At 40.0% G+C, this 12920-nt stretch overlaps 1 protein-coding gene and 1 pseudogene across 3 annotated transcripts in view; one reads left to right on the top strand and one right to left on the bottom strand.

Annotated features, from left to right (window-relative positions):
- The window catches only part of PLD5 (phospholipase D family member 5), a 426876-nt gene that overhangs the window by 139239 nt on the left and 274717 nt on the right, over positions 1–12920 (top strand). The window lies entirely within an intron of this gene.
- LOC115899148 lies at positions 2275–12761 on the bottom strand (annotated as a pseudogene).

Below are 12920 nucleotides of genomic sequence, written 5' to 3'. Positions count from 1 at the left end.
GTTAGTTTGCCAAGGATAACGGCCTCCAGCTCCATTCATGTCCCTCCAGAGGACATGATCTTGTTCCTTTTTATGGCTGCATAGTATTCCATGGGGTATATGTACTACATTTTCTTTATCCATCTATCATGGATGGGCATTTGGGTTGATTCCATGTCTTCGCTATTGTGAATAGTGCTGCAGTGAACATACGCATGCATGTATCTTTATAATAGAATGATTGATATTCCTTTGAGTATATACCCAGTAATGGGCTTGCTGGATCAAATGGTATTTCTGGTTCTAGATCTTTGAGGAATTGTCACACTCTCTTCCACAATGGTTGAACTAATTTATATTCCCACCAACAGTGTGAAAGTGTTCCTTTTTCCATGCAACCTCGCCAGCATATGTTGTTTCTTGACTTTTTAATAATCACCATTCTGACTAACATGAGATGATATCTCATTGTAGTTTTGATTTGCATTTCTCTAATGATTAGTGATGTTGAGCTTATTTTCGTGTTTGGCCACATGAATGTCTTCTTTTGAGAAGTGTCTGTTCATGTCCTTTGCCCACTTTTTAATGGAGTTGTTTTTTTTCCTTTTATTTCTTACAAATTTAAGTTTCCTGTAGACTCGATATTAGCCCTTTGTCAGATGGATAGATTACAAAAATTTTCTTCCATTCTGTAGGTTGTCTGGAACTCATGGTTATTAATATATATAGATAGATAGATAAATGTCAAAACAAATGCATGTGTGTGTGCATTTATTTCCTAGCTTTGTGCTTTGAGAGGGTCTGGGAGAAGCGACACCCCAAATAACACTGAACTTTCTTAGTACTTTGATCTTGGTTTCTAAATAATATTTTCCATTAAAGAAAACACAGGAATCTTTAGAGGGAAGACCTGTTTCTAGAGTTGCAGCAGTGATAGTATGAGATGTGCCTGGAACACCTTGTTGTGCCATAAAGTAAGATGATAGCTATGCAGTGTTGTTGAAAGGAATAATCTTTCCACTGAAATACACCAAGGGCAGAAAAGAGCACGTTGTCACTCCCAGGAGCTTCCCATTGTAAGTGAGAAATTCTGTAGTTGTCTCATGTGTTATCTAACCTTCATATTAGAATGTCACTCTCAACATATTTTGAAAAGTGAAGAATTTCCTTACGTGTTAACTCTCTTTTGTATTTTGCCTAGAAATGTCATCCCATTGGTTTGCCATAGAACCCCCAAATGCCCTGGTATTCTAAAGTGTCCTCATGAAAGCCACAGATAATACACTTGTTCTTAGGCTAAAGGCCAAGAAGCCGTAGCCACAGAAAATAAGTGAAGTATGTTGTATAAGTTTATTAGTATCCGTTAATATGTTAGTGTGGATCCATTTGTGTGGGTTTTGTTGAAAATTGATGAAAAGCAGGGGCTACAAAAGGTAAATTGGGCCGTAGAATAAGAGCAGATGCTTGGGGCAATAAGTAAAGTGTCTCAGCCTTCGAACCTAACTTTTTGCATAACTAAATTGGGAGAACAGTAAAAAGTGGATTGGGACATATACTGTCCCCGAACTTGGGGGAAGTAACATAACTGATGAAAGAGGTCAACCTGTCAGAAAAAGAAATAGCCACTGCAAAAAATATGAAACTGCATGTGTTTCTGTTTGATCTAAGACAGTGTAAAACTCAAGGTTTTTTGTTTTGTTTTGTTTTGTTTTGTTTTTTGTAAAAGTAGTAAACAAGAACAAAGCAATGAAGAGAGCTCTGCTATAACTACTGTTGATTGTATGCCCATAAAACTTTTCCTGGATGCTATTGTGTTCAAGGTTCATGTGAAGATTTACACATTGTTATGTTTCTTGGAACACAGTTTTCCCCCTCTTCCTTGGCATGTGATATGTTAGAATGGCAGGTGGTGCCCCCATTCCCAAACGTATACACATGGCTTTATTTGCACAAACCTTTGAGATTAGGCGGGATGAAACCAGGTACATGCAGAGAAGAATAGGCCAAGAGGGTAAGGAGTAGACAGCCAAGGCCCTGGTGTGCTCTAGCGTGGGAGCCATCTGAAGGATAGCTGAGTAGATTATAGGTAAGAACACAGATTTTACCTGGGAATGCAAGTCTCTGAATGTGGGTGACCTCAGTGAACACCATACACAGAATGGCAAAGTCCCTGTTATATTTAAGTCAAGTGGAAACCTCGTTACTCCATGTCTCCCACTGCTGGACAGATGTATTTAGCTAGTTGCTTCCTAAGCAGGAGAAGCAGAAGTACCATCTAAAATTGGTAAGTTTTGCTTATTGGAATGTGGAGGAAGAGTTCTGAAGTGTGAAAGACCTAAGAATGAGAGAAGAGGGAACCAGGGGCTCAGAGAAAGGCTTTGGATTATTTAGGGAGAGACCTAAGTAAGAAGGAAAAACTGATAAAGTCCAAACCTTCCAGCTGTTGATTGTTTTTTCTTTTCTTCTCTCTCTTTTTAATTTTTAAAATTTTTTTATTTTTATTTTTGAGAGAGTTTCACTGTCTCACCCAGATTGGAGTGCAGTGGTGTGATCTCTGCTCACTGCAACCTCCACTTCCCAGGTTTAAGCGATTCTCATGTCTCAGTCTCCTGAGTAGCTGGGATTACAGGCATGCACCAACACACCCAGCTAATTTTTTTATTTTTTGTAGAGACAGGCTTTTGCCATGTTGGCCAGGCTGGTCTTGAACACCTAGCCTCAAGTGATCAACCTGCCTCAGCCTACCAAAGTGCTGAGATTACAGGTGCAAGCCACCATACCTGGCTGGTTTTTTGTGTTTGTTTGTTTTTTATTGTGGTAACATATGTATAACATAAAATTTACCATTTTAACCATTTTAAGTGTACGGTTCAGTAGCATTAAGTACATTCACATTGTTGTGCTGTCATTGCCACCATCCATCCACAGAACTCTTTTCATCTTGCAGACCTGAAATTCTATACCTCAAGCAATTGCTCCCCCCATTCCCCCTTTATCCCCAGCCCCTGGTAATCACTGTTCTGCTTTTGTCTCTTTGAATTTGGCTATACTAAGTACCTCATGTAAGTGGAAATCATACATTTGTCCTTTTGTGTCAGGATTATTTCACTTAGTGTAATGTTTTCAAGGTTCACTTACTGTTGTGGCATGTGTTAAAATTTCCTTCTAAAGCAGAATAATTTTTTGTCCTATGTGCTTATCACATTTTGTTGATTCATTCATCTCCTAATTTGAGTTGTTTCTACATTTTGGCTGTTGCAAATAATGCTGCTATGAACATTGTTGTACATTTCTCTGTTTGAGTCTCTGCTTTCCATTCTTTTTGATGTATACCTAGAAGTGGAATTACTGGAATATAAGGTGATCTTATCTTAATTTTTTTGAGAAACCACCACACTATCTTTCACAGTGGTTGCAAGATTTTACATTCCCACCAACAATGTATAGGGTTGCAATTTCTCCACCTTCTTACTAGTGTTTGTTATTTTCCATTTTTTGGATACTGGCTGCCCTAATGAGTGTGTGAAGTATCTAATTGTGGTTTTAATTTGCGTTTTTCTATAGTGAGGTTGAACATCTTTTCATGTGCTTATTAATCATTTGTATATTTTCTTTGGAGAAATGTCCATTGAACTCCTTTGCTCATTTTTTGTTGTTAAGTTTGTTTTATTTATTTACCTGCTTTTCCCCCCATGAACTGTACATGTCTGGGATATCAGCCTTCCTAGTGAGGTTGTACTGGGATCAGGGTCATGTCTCTATCTGGAATATGAAATCGTATTGCTTAGACTGCGTGGCCTGGCATCCATCCTCAGAGGCTTCTGTTGGAAGAAGCTGTGTTTGCTATTAAAGAATTAAACTCTCCTCTGGGAGGCAAGCAGTTACGAAATCCCAATGTGATGCCCTTGCAGAGCCAGCAGTGCTGCTCAGACCTTTATAAAGAAAACTGGATAGCACAGCTCTTTGGGCACGTCTGAGAAGAATGAGGCGCCTTTAGAATGAGACAGCATGGTTGACTGACTGCACAGTAGCATCCAAGGTATACCTGCCAGAATAGCACCATTCTCTGCCCAGATACAGCCCTAAACAAACTTCTAACCCATTTCCACTACCTGTAGACTCTGAGGGAAAGGCTAGGATGTGCTTGGTAGGGACGGGCTGGATGGTTAGGCAGCTCAGCGATATTGACCAAAGAGAAAGGGTTAGGATAGATGAGATCAGGGAATGACAGCCAGGTGTGCAAAATGGCTTTGTATACTATAAAGCCACAGGGAAATGGGTGCTGGTGATTGCTGTCCCTGTGTGTAAAACCGTAGGGGCCAAGGCCCTTGACCCCTGAAGCTTTGCTGAAAAAAATCAACTCACAAAAGGCAGATTAATTAAAGACATACAAATTTATTGTGTCAACATGGGAGCCCTCAGAATGAAGACCCAAGGATATGCTGTAAATTGTCCATTTTTATGCTTAAGTTTAATAAAGTATGAACAGTGTGTAGAAATATAATTAGGCCGGGCACAGTGGCTCACGCCTGTAATCCCAGCACTTTGGGAGGCCGAGGCGGGCAGATCACGAGGTCAGGAGATCGAGACCATCCTGGCTAACATGGGGAAACCCCATCTCTACTAAAAATACAAAAAATTAGCTGGGCATGGTGGTGGGCGCCTGTAGTCCCAGCTACTTGGGAGGCTGAGGCAGTAGAATGGCATGAACCTGGAAGGCGGAGGTTGCAGTGAACCGAGATTGCGCCACTGCACTCCAGCCTGGGTGACAGAGCGAGACTCCGCCTCAAAATATATATATATATATATATATATATATATATATAATTAGACAAAATGGGTATGATCTAATGATAACAGATGGTGTGAGGAAACCCAGCAAGGCTTGTCTGTCTAGATTCTTCTTGGCTTCTCTGTGCAACATTTCTTGATTCTGGGTGTGGGGCAGGGCTGTCTCTGGAAAGGGGTCTTAAGACCCACATAATTTCTTTATGGCCAGTTTTTACACAGAAGCAAAGGGGAAGGTTATAGTAGTATTTTTAGGTTTCACGGCTGGCTTTAGGTTCTGATTTTTTTAGCGTTCTGGTTTCTATGACTAGCTCCGTGAGAGAATGGTATTGAGAGGTAGGCGGGCAGGTGAAGGTCAAAGAAAAATGTTTGCTTCTAAGGGCTTCATTTAGGGGTATTGTTTTCTAAGCCGCACAAAAACCTTGGTGATGAAGGATAATGTTAGCCTCTCTGATTAATGGAGGAACTGAAAAAGCATTTTTCCCAGGAAAGAGGAAGAACGCATATGTAAACCATGCCTATCCTTTTCATTTTCCTGGTTCTGTGATCTTCTGATAACTTATTTTGTGTTTTAGGAGTTTAGGTGGTTTGTGTTGCTTTTGAGGGCATAATAAATATGTTGTGGTACAGGAGCACAAAGAATTGATGAGCAATTGCCATCAATGACTAAAATAGAGGAGGATGTATGAATAGCCTGACAGCAACTCCGCAGACCTTTCTTTCATTTTGTCACCATAGTAAACCTGCACTCTCCTTGTCGATAGTGACTGCTGTATGAACAGCGACTGGAGAAAACTTTGTGGCTCAATGTGGTGCTTTGTTCAGACATCCTTATACTCTACCTGGCTCCACAAAGCTGGGCTTTTAGAGATCATCCTGCTGGTGTGTGGAAATAGCTGTGCTGTGGACATGGCTTATGATGGGCTTTTACCTGAGTCTTTGAAAAAACAGATACATTTAAAAAATAATAATGATGAAGAGAAGGGAAATTTAGGAATATGCAGGAGCCACAGGCTACATTTTTATTCCTTCAGTAACGTGAGGTCCTCTACATCTTCAGTGAGAGCACATGGACACAGAGAGGGGAACATCACACACCAGGGCCTGTCGGGGAATGGGGGATGGGGGGAGGGATAGCATTAGGAGAAATACCTAATGTAGATGATGGGTTGATGGGTGCAGCAAACCACCACGGCACATGTATACCTATGTAACCAACCTTCATGCTCTACATATGTACCCCAGAACTTAAAGTATAATTAAAAAAAAAAAACTTTTTTAAAAAAAGGCAGGCAAAAAACTAAAATGTTTAACTTCTTCCTTTTTTCCTTCTACCAGTGAGGGCACTCTATATTATAAGATTGCATTTCATTATTTATTGCCTCAGGATGGCATCATTTGTATATTTCTATGGGCTCCTTGTAATCAGAGCAAAGGGAATCGTTTCTTCTGCAGGGAAAGCTCCATGCAAGCTCTGCCCTGGACTGGGCATTGAATCAAGAAGAGGTTCTGGTGTCAGGGAGCACTGGGAGATTTGAAAGAGAACAAGAGCAGTGGTGGGTTTGGAAAGTGGTGAAGGGATTAAAAAAAGGAGGTCCAGAGAGAGAGAGAGATTGAAAGATGGAGGGGGACAAGGGATGCAGAAAGGAGTTCGGGCAGAGGTGATAGGGAAAGGTGTTTACTCTTGATGATTCAGTGCACTTCTGTTCATCACATGTCTTCCCACGTCAATAGGAACTTTCTAAAAATCAGTGCTGTCTTGTTAAGTAGTGAGCTTTTGGTAGCTCATAGCATCCAAGCGGAGAAGGAAGATCTCATCAGTCAGGAGTGCAGAAGACCAGGTCTCTCTACTGACAGCAAAGTTAGATTAGATGGTTTAAAAGTTCCCTCTCACCCTAACTCTAAGCCCCTCTCAATGCACTCTTATAAAAGTGTGTGCATGTGTGTGTTCCTTCTAAAATAAGTAGAAACTGAACACTAGAGCTACTGAAGATAAAGTTTGCGTCTTCATTACTTGCCAGTTACACCCGAGGTCAATCTTAACTTTGTCTTTGCTTTTTAATGAGTTCAAAATAAAGATTGTTGGGTTTTGTCAGCAGTGTTTTTGTCCCTTAATTGGATGAAATACCAACCTTTTCAGTGACCAGAAAACAGGTAATTTAGAAAAGAAACATAAAACAATCATAATTGATGGACATCAGAATAAATCTCCTATTACAGAAAGTTGAAAGAACTTGGACTTATTTTGATATATCGCAAGATTCAAAGCCTTTTCAGCTTGTTAAAAAGAGTGCAGGATACAGGTTGCCAAAATAGCCCTCAGCTTATCAAAAACCCGTTGACATCTTGTCATTTTTTGGTTCACTTTTATCTTTAATATAGGCGAGGGAGACAGAGAACATGAAAGTGTAATTTTTATCTAAGTATTGGCTCTTCCTATTGACATTGACAGGGTGTTCTTGTGCATTCACTAACACTCAAAATAGCTTATTTCGCATTATAGTGAATACAGAGGGAATCCGTAATTCTCTATTGCAGGAATGAGGAGTGCGTGGAGGGAAGGGTGGGAGGACACCAGAACTGGTCTACTCAAGTGGAACTCTTCTGTGAAATGGGTCACAAACACAGCCATTAATGCCCCCACCCCTGGCCCCTGACTCAGCCCTCTGTACTGTTAGAATGGCACGTCTATTTTCTCTGCCTGTCTCTCTCTCTCTCACCCTCTCACTCCTCACCCCTCACCCCTCACTCGTAAGGTCCTTAAGGGCAGAGACTCTCTTAAGAATGAGGCCACATTTCTGAATTGTCAGTATTAGCACAGTGCATCATAACAAGTGTTAGATACCCACAAAGTATTTTAGATGGGATGAAACACGTTTTTCTTCTCTTGCCTAATGCCATCAGTGGCTGCAGGTAGAAAGCAAGGAACTAAGTAAGTTCATTTACTTTCCAAGGGTCTCTTCCACCCTAGCCCTGGGTGTGCTTGACTTCAAGTCACAGACTATCACTGCAGACCTGAGAGTGCCTCTTCGGTGCCATTTGTCTTTTGCAAACTTGATGGCTCTTTTTGTTTATTGGTGTGTGAGTTAAGCATTGGTGAAGAAAATAATACACAACTGAATCACCAGTGTTCTACTCCCAGAAGTTTTCTTATCCAGAAAAACATAAAATGGAGGGTTGAAGTCGATCATCTCTGGGTGTTCTCTGTGTTCTACCATTCTGTCATTCTCCAGTTGTCCCCTGTAATTTGTGAAACTTGGGATAGTATCTACCTCTGCTTCATAATTGGAAGAACTTTAAGTAAATGCAGACCCCCCGGGGGTGGTGCTGGTTAGTGCTCAGTTGTGTCTTAGGAAAATTGAACTATGGATAAATAACTTGCCTTGAGGTGGAATAGTCCAAGAATATACAGCTGTCTTTCTCACTGCCATAAGAGATGGTTGAGATTCAGGGCTAATGTAAAATATCCAAATAATACAGAAAAATGCAGAGCAAACCACAAACATTTTTAACATGGCAACTCCTCTGACCTCACAAAACCTCTCTCTTCCTGATAGATAACCACTGTCAATAGTTTTATGTGATTCCATTGAATCTTTATTTATAAACAGATGCACATTTTAGTGGCTTCACAATATTTCATAAAATGACTGTATTGTAGGAATCCCTCTGTTGATAATTTTCCCATTTTTTTCACAAATAATGCTACAGTGACCATCCTTGTTATCTTTATGCACATGTGTAAACACTTCTGTAAAATTAAGTATTGGAAGTGGAATTTCTGAGTCAAAATATGTACATTTAAAATTATGATAAAAACTGCCAAATTGCCATCTAAGCAAGCTCTGCCAGTTTGCATTTTTAACCCAATGCCTATTTCCCCAACCTCCACCCATTACAGTTCTCAATATTTTGAATTGTTTCCAAACTCACATGCAAAAAAGATGTGCTTACTTGGAAGACATACATTTTTCACTATTAAAGTTTTCCTTTCTCTATTTCTTTGAATATTGCCAGTCCTACATTCTCAGTATTCTTTCATTGAGGAACTTTGATCTGATGGATGCTGGCTTTTCTGGATTGATTCTCTGGTTCTCGTGAGTTTTATCCTTTACGACCATACATGTTGGGACTACTGAAAGAGAAACTGAGGCACATTAAATATGAAAGAGTTTATTTGAGCAAACGGTGACACAGGAGATAGAAGGAAATTATTTTAGGTAGATAGTGAGGGCAAAAGAGTCCTCGGCAGAGCTTCCTTTCTAACAAAAAACCCAAGAAATTAATTCTCTTCTAACAAAGAGCATCCTGAAAGATGGAGCTGCAAACACAAATAAGGAAGCTGGAAGCTTGCACGGGAGGAAGCCTGCAGCTACACCAATGGAAAAGGGCTACTTGGGGCCAGGCGTGTTCACCATGGGGCTCCACCTTCCCTTTGTTGTCAGCAAGTGTACAGTAAGAAAGAAATGGAAAACATGGAGAAGCTCAGGCAGAGAACCCTGCTGCATAATAAAAGATTGGTGTGGGAGCTGTCAGAGATTCATGCCCGATGCAGACGGCACACCTGGTCCTAACTGGTTTTTCATGCCCTATGTAGATCAGACACCACGTCTTCACTAGCTCATCTATAAAAACCCTGCGTTTCACTGCAGATTGGCAACTCATTTTTCCAGGACCCCTTTCTGTAACAGAGAGCTATTTTCTTTCTTTTGCCTATTAAATTTTCACTCCTGACCTTACTCTTTGTGTGTCCACATCCTTGATCTCTATGACTGTGAGACAGTGAACCTCAAATGTCACCCCAGACATTGAGGCAGCTTTATTGGTTCATGAATTGGGCACTTCCAGAATGCAGGTGGTTCAGGGCTCTGATGAAGGGGAATGAAGGAGAAGGCCTTTATAGGGTGAATACGGGAGCAAGGGAAAGAAAATATTTGGTTGGTTGCAGTGGAGCAGTAGGCTTAGTTGAATCATTCCGGCAAAATCCCTCCTTGGAGGTTAGTTGGCCATTTCTGACTGGATAAGCTCAAGTTTGTTTGTTTGTTTGTTTGTTTTGACTGTTTACAATGAGTTGAGTTTCAGTTTGCTGATGTAGGCAGTGGAATTGCCTCAGTCTAATGGACTTCCAATTAATTATTTTAACAGGACTTTGTCCTTTTTGCTTTGCATTCTGGAGTAATTCCTTTGATTCAATCAAGAACATAAATTTACTTTCAAGTTGTATCCATTTGATATTCAGCCCATCCACTGAGGTTTATAATTCCTAAGATCTCTAACTGGTAATCTTTTCATAATAATCTCTTCTGATGTTTCACCGGGGCAACTTCTCTCATTCTCCTGAGAACTTGACTCTTATTTTCAGGGGTTCACCTGTGACCTCTGTTGGCTTTGTTTTCTCCAGAGTTTGCTTTTACTGCTGGGTTCAGTATCTCTTTCATGATTTTGGCTTTTCTCACATTTTTGGAGATTTTTAGTTACCTGCCCACCCCTATGTTTGTGTATCCCTATTTGCATGTCTCTGGATGAGGGTTGAGCCCAGGAGTTTGTCTCCAGGTTTCATACGAGAGACTGAGTATGCTGCTGAGATGTGAGACATTCACATGCTAGTAGTGCCCTTCTGGGAGTTCTCACTCTCTGAGGAAAGTGCCCTATTCATAGCTGTGAATTGCCCCTATTCATTTGCATTTGTGAGTTAAAACACGTCTGTTTTGTGCTGCTCAACAGAGAGGGCAGAAGGAGGGGGTAGGAGGAGAGGGATGACTGGCCCATCAGCTCCGTATACAGTTTCCCAGTTCATCACTGCACCAGTCATTCCAGGGTTCTTTCCATTTCTGACTCTCTGTTGCCTCTAGACTTAGAGCTCTGCTTACATTATAGCAGTTTGAATTTTCCTATGTGTGTCTGAGGACTCTCATCTCCTTGGTCAATCCAATTTCCACTAAATCTTTAAAATTTCTTGTCCATAGGTGGAACTCCTTCTAGTTGTCAACATGCATTATAAAATTAGTATTATAATACTGCATCTGTTCTTCATTTATAAGAATTTTTTATAAGATGGGGAGTAGAGTAGGCCTCTGTGCTTAGTTAACATCTTCATTCAAATTTAATTTCCATTCTGGGTCCTGCTATTTTAAAAAAGATGCCCTCTGTACCACGTATTATTTTCTTTTGTTTGCTAATATGGGCTCAGAGTGTTTTACATTTTGCACGTGTAATTTTGCAAATCAATATGTTTCTGTTATGGGAATCAATGGAAGTTTATAAGTAGTAAAAAAATAAATAACCAGAGTGGTAAAACACAAAAAGTATTGATTTATTAGCCTCTGCTGTTTTTTTAATTTATTCACTTATTCATCATTCATTTGACAAATATTTATTGAACATGTCTGCCAGGCATTATGAATCTAGGCAAGATCCTAGAACTCAAGGAGCTCAATTTAGTGAAAGAGACTAAAGGTAGAAAATGAACTAGTGCATACCCAATGCTGAATTTATTACCAGAAAAGCAAGTGTGGGTTTTGCCACTAAAAGTAATGGCAATAAATTACCAATTACAAATGGTAATTTATTAATAGTAAATGGTAATGGTAATTTGTTACCACTATTTTTAATGGCAAAACCTGCAATCACTTTTGCACCAGTGTAAATACAACTCCTTGAAAAAGATTAAATCATCTAGTTCGCTGCAGAAATCATTTTCATTACTGGTCCAGTAAAAATAACGAGAATTTCCTAAAACAAAAACATCCTTTAGTGCCATTGAGATCACTTTAGTTAGGCATGGGAAAATAAGAAAACTGTGTAACTGATGACTGATCTTTCAATTAAAGGCAAGCTGAGGTAGACAGAGACCTTTTGCAATTTTTATAAATAATTTGAAGAGGAAATGGAAAATTTCTCTTCCCTGTTGAGGTCATGATCTTTGCAGATCCTCATATTCCTCTTTCCACAGAGAAGACATTAAATGCACATCTGCTAAATAAATGAATAGTAGAGGTATGGTTTCGTCAATAGTGTATCATAAAACAGTAGGACAAGAAACATATTTAAGTCTTTGTCTGCTTCTTGTATCAATATAATGCTGACCTCATAGAATGAATTGGGAAGCTTTTTTCATTTTTATTTTGTGGGATATCTTGAATAGAATTGGCATTATTTATTTCTCAAATGTTTGACAGAACTCACTAGTGATGCCACCTAAATCTGGAGTTTTTTACCGCGGGAAGGTTTTTAACTAAAAATTCATTTACTTTAATTGATATAAGGGTAATTGGGTTATCTATCCTTTTTGAGTGAGCTTTCATAATTTTTCTTTTTTGACTGGTGGCAGTAGAATTTATTCGAATGTGTCTTAATTATGGGCACTGGGGGCTTGCCCATAGTGTGCTTGATATATAAAACCTAAAATTCTGCCAATTTTTCTTGAGTAATGATACCAGGAAGTTGACAGTCAGGTGAATGTTATACACACGCTTATTGTCTGTAACATTTACATGGCCAACAGCCACAGCCAGACACAGCACCTTCATCATCTGGAACTTGATTGTGGACTTCACCTCATCCACTTCATTTTCACTGTGTATCAGCAGGGAAGGGAACGTGTCAGCCTTATGTAGGCCTGGGCCTAGGATTTACAGGATCTGCTTGATCAGAGACTCTGATGCCAAAAGGGCATCCTACTTCTTGGCCAGCTTCTTGACCCGTTTCTTATTCTGGTTGAGTTTTTTCAGCACCTCGATGTCCACATGTGGGATATCCACAGCCTTGGCCTCATTACAGTGCTGCTGTTTCCCCAGGACACACACAGAGAACTTGGAGCGGGGAGTGGACTTAAGCCTGATGATGCCCGAGAAGCATTTGTCCTTCTGGGGGTCATAGTTCATCAAACTTATCTGCAACTCCAGTCTCCAAAAACTTGGGGCACTTGCACTGGCCCCCATGCAGGGCCTTCGCACCACCTCATACAGGGTGTCCTGAGAGACTTTACTGCTCATGGCTTCTCATGTTATGGTAATTGGAAAAGGAACTTTAGTAACTTTTATCTTACAAAAAGTTGTTCATTTTATCTACACTGATAAATTTCTTATCGTGAATTTGTTCTTAGCATCCTCTTATTTTTTATTTTGTGTAGGATCTGCTTTGATGTCCTGTTT

The sequence above is a fragment of the Rhinopithecus roxellana genome, chromosome 8 (genome assembly GCF_007565055.1).
Source record: "Rhinopithecus roxellana isolate Shanxi Qingling chromosome 8, ASM756505v1, whole genome shotgun sequence".
Lineage (NCBI taxonomy): Eukaryota > Metazoa > Chordata > Mammalia > Primates > Cercopithecidae > Rhinopithecus > Rhinopithecus roxellana.
This window is presented reverse-complemented; position numbering and strand designations above follow the sequence as displayed.